Source organism: Solanum tuberosum, unplaced genomic scaffold (genome assembly GCF_000226075.1).
Source record: "Solanum tuberosum cultivar DM 1-3 516 R44 unplaced genomic scaffold, SolTub_3.0 scf00005, whole genome shotgun sequence".
In the NCBI taxonomy this organism is placed as follows: domain Eukaryota; kingdom Viridiplantae; phylum Streptophyta; class Magnoliopsida; order Solanales; family Solanaceae; genus Solanum; species Solanum tuberosum.
The window spans coordinates 2,066,270-2,071,152 of NW_006238931.1; positions in this window are offsets into that span (position 1 = coordinate 2,066,270).

The following is a 4,883-nucleotide window of genomic DNA, read 5'->3' on the forward strand; positions in this document are numbered from 1 at the left end:
TACCCAGTTCAAGTTTTAGCTTAAGTCATGCCATCAAGTTGATTCATTATCATGTCATACTCAGAGCCAACACATTCAAATCATTCAAGCCTACCAGTTTTAGCACATATCACAATTTTTTTTTGTTTGACGGGTATCATATTTTTCAACAACCTTTTGCCATCATGCTTCATTTGTTCTCATGCTTCTACACATACAATCCTAACACATGCCGGTTTAACATAAATTAAGCAGTCTCTTGGGGGGAAAGAACAAAGGCAAGAAAACCCCAAGAGAGGATTATGAGTTGGGTTACTCAGACTTCACCCTATCACTCACAATCCATTTACCCCACCCCTAATGAAAAATAGGTGCAATTGTCCCCAATGCACACAAAAAGCAGTAAAAAGTAATGGATTTGGGTGAAGCAAACCTGTGGCGCATAGCGCCGACGAACCATCAACAAGCGGGTGGGTCCGGTTTCCCACATTCCGCTACAGTATCAGTGGGGCGACCCTCAGTAGTGCCTGCATCTTTGGTCACAACACCCTCAGTAGTGCTATTTGTTGGTCTCACCACACCCCCAGTGGTGCTCACATCATCCGCTACAGTAGGCAGAACCTCAGAAACGGGTATAGAACTCGACGCCCCAATAACCATCTCACTAGCCCTCTGCTGCCTGAGCTTCTCATTTATTATGCAGGCTTTCTATGCCTTCTTCTCCTACTTGCGCTGCCTTTTTCTAGCCTTTTCCTCCTCTGTGAGCTTAGTTTTGCGATTAAATCAGTTTCTCTTACCTCGGGCACGTGTAGGCTCGGGCTGCTCCTTCGCATCATCTCTACTGAATAGTGCACCCAGGACGGTATCATTGCTTAATGTCGAGGGTGCGGCTTGTGGCTCAACAGCTGGTGTGGCAAGGATAGCATCAACATCGGCCCGGAGACTAGCTAGCTCGGTCCGGAAGGAGGACATATCAGTAGTAGGAGTTGGCCTCTCTAGTACTCTTAACTCGAAGGCATCGAGCCGCTTATGAACTGCTTGGACCTTTTGGTCCATTTTCGCCTCCATCTTCTTTTCTACTCTCTCTTAGGACTCAACAATCAACTTCCGCATCCAGGGCTTAATATGGTGCAACAAGGTGGCCATCTGAGCCTTTAACTTCTGGACTCGGGCCAGTGGTATAACATTGGCTCTAGAAGGCGAAGTGGTTCTAGATGAGCTTGGGGTCTGGATAACAGCATGTGATGAGGAAACCGGGGTATCATCATTGTGGGCTGGAGGGGTAGGATCATCACCCTGCATCTGCTCCACCGCATCTACCAGATCAGCATTCTCTGGTACATCGACCCGTGGCCCTCTGCGTGGTTTTGCTACATTCGCCTTGTCCCGAATCAACCCAATATCTAGAGTTCCTGTTGTATGGACCAATTTGTCACAGTGTCAGATCGGCACTCCAGCGTCCCTGCATAGCTGAAAGATCATACACGGGAACAGGTAGGTAGTAGTGGTCTTAAAAACCCTCTCATGAATCTTCGCTAATAACATGCGGGCAAAGTCTATCTCTAACCCTGCCACCAACGCTGCAACCATGACCGCTCTATCCCACGTCACCAAATTATCAGCCTTGGTTGGTGAGACTCTATTCCGTACCTCTAACCAAAAGAACTTGGCCACCAAGTTCAGGGTGGCCTTTTGAATGCCCAGCCGTAGTGTGGCGACCCACTCCGCATGCTCTCCATCTGTAGTGATGTGCTTGGCGAGCCATAGTAACAAAGCCTCCCTCTGCTCGGCATTTCGGGTGAAGGCTTCACTCCGCACTATATCCCATCTATAGTCAAAGTCGGCCGTGTTTAGCGCCCAAGTGTGATTAGGGCTAGGGCTGTAGAGGAATCAACTGATGGTCGCATGCGAGATGTCCACCGAAAAACCTTGGACCATGGTTGAGGTGAGGGGGTCCTAGGCTGTGGGCTTGGACCACTTATCAATCGACTCGTAGAGAGTGGCAGCATAGAAAACATAGAACTCCCACGCACAATCTCCTCGCTATACATTTTGGGGTCACGAGCCATCCACTCGCACTTGTGAAGCTTAAATAGACGGTGAATGTCGGGCATGGTGTGTAGATTCCCCGTGAGGACTGTGCACTCCTCAGTAATAAGCCGGGCCATTCTCTCTTTCTCATTTAGCATTTTGGCATCCCGATAGATCTTCCACTACCCCTCAACACACCATCTACTTGGTTCCCCTTTCACTGGATCAGGGTTGTTGTTTCGTGGAACCGAGATTTCTTCTGAACTAGAGGCCTCATCAGACGAGGCAGTTTTTTCCTGTGAACCTGAGCCTGTGGAGAATCCAGAACAGTAGCTAGAAGCATGGGCGGACTCAGAGCTGGAAGCAGAGGTAGACCCTGAATTGGAAGTAGAACCATCTTTAGAATCGGAAGGAGAACCAACCGGTGACCCGATCAGTGTGTTCTCCTCATCCGACTGGGACATAGTGGTTACGTCGGTGACCACCTGCTGGGATGTATTCCGGGTAGCTCGAGGTGCAGTAGGAGATGTCCTCGTGGCCGGTGGAACATATGCAGGATTCCACATCCGTGTGTTCGTTAATCAGCCTAAAAGTATGCGCCACAGATTTTGATTTTCCCCTTTTTGAGTAGGTCACTTGCTTCTTAGGCGCCATGGTATCTGTGGATGTCTAATTAGTACGAAAATAAATACATAACACACTCGAAAAGATTTTAGAACTAAGAACGAACAAGAACGAAAAACAGAAAATATTTCAGACAGTGGCTTCAGTGGCCACCTACGGTGGGGACTTACGATCCGTAGGTAGACTTACAGTCTGTAAAACCCCTCCGTAGCTCAGAGGTACCAAAAAGTTAGTCTTTGTTGGAAACTACGGACATGCAGAACGGTCTGTATATTGGTCTACAGACCGTAGTCCACATTTGTAGTTTCACACTTGGTGAATTTTGCCAAGTGCCTTCATCTACGGATCTGGTTTACAGTCAGTAACTTGACTTACGGTCCGTAGTCGGGGTCTCGTAGATGGGGTCTGTGCCAGGTCTCAGATGTGCCTTATTTTTTAAAACCAATTTTTGAAGCCAATTGCAATATTATCCTAGTCTAATCATGCATTCCAACATAACTCATGCTAGTTTGTCATTTTAAGGGTTCCAATTACGCAACTTTATAATAACTTCAAGACAAGATGTGGAACCCTAAGTCAAAACTTACATATAGACTATTTATTTGCACTGATTTTATGTTAAAGCTACACACAATCACTGATCATCGTCCCAACGGTGTTAGCACTCCAAATTTAGCATACATTTATAGATGGTTAACTACCTAAGGTCAAGACCCAACTCCCGACTTTCTATAATCAATCTATGAATCGAGATTCAAAGTGAGGGGAAAGTATATTACTTTACAAGTAATGAGGAGTGGTGTGATTGTGTGACGACACTCTGATTCCAATATCACCAACAAAAGTCACCTACTTGCACCGCACCCGGACACCGAAGTTTGAAAAATGGGGGTTTAGAGAAATTTGGGGGGAAAGAGAAAAGAGAATTTGGAATATGGGGGATGAATTTAGTGTGGGTGATGATGTATTTATGGTGAGAATGAGTGTTTTGAGGGATTTGGGAGGTGGAGAAACAGTTAGGGAGGCTTTAGAAGAAGTGGGAAATGATTTGAAAGTGGGGGTTTTTAAATTAGAGGTCATCCGGGTCGGGTCGGTCAAGCTAGGGTTGGACCTACGAGACCACGCTTACGGTCCGTAGATGGGGACCGTAGATCACTTTCACACTGTAAAATATCACTTACCTGGGATCTACAGATGCCATTTACGGTCCGTAGAATGAACTACAGACCGTTGATAGGGTCCGTAGACCTCTGCACCAGACCATTTTCTACAGATTTTGTCTTGCGCAACTGCACATGTAGCAACCATTAGGCCATTCTTTTTTTACATTTTCTGGACACTTTTTAGACACGGACCCTATGCTATATCTAGCCAACACTAACCAAAAAGAAAACACATATCTAAGGGAATACAGAAAAACAACTAAACAAAGAAAACTACTAAAAGAAAAACCTATAATTGGCTAGATTGTACATCTTGGGTTGCCTCCCAAGCAACACTTGATTTAACGTCGTGGCACGACGCAGGCCTCTTGATTACTTAGACTTCATTAAGAACATATGCCTTAACAACCTCTTGCACACTTTCTGCGTTTCCCAGATAGATCTTGATCCTTTGCCCATTTACCATGAATCTTGTTCCTTTATTGTTCTCAAGCTCAACCGCTCCATGGGGAAGCACTTTTGTGAGAAAAAATGGCCCGGTCGAGTCTGATACATCAACCGTCTACTCAATATCCTTGTACGAGTCCACAATGACTACACGGTCCATTTGGACTTGTGTTTTCCCGGAAACAAGCACAACCTAGAGTTGAATAGAAGCACAAGATCACCCACAACAAATTCTCGCTTTTCAATTCTTTGATCATGATACTTCTTCATCTTTTCTTTGTACAAGGCTGGACTTTCATAAGCTTTTAGGAGAAACTCATCAAGCACATTCAAGTCATTCATTCTTTGATTAGATGCGGTGCTCCAATCCAAATTTAGCTTTTTCATCGCCCACATAGCTTTATGCTCTATATCTACCGGTATATGGCAAGACTTCCCATATAGAAGTTGGTAGGGAGACATACCTATGAGAGTCTTGTATGCAGTGCGATAGGCCCATAGAGCATCATCAAGTTTCTTGACCAATCCTTTCTATTAGCATTCACAGTCTTCACCAAAATCTGTTTAATCTCTCTGTTGGACACTTTGCACTTGCCCACTAGTCTGCGGATGGTAAGGAGTGGCTACATTGTGGCAGAC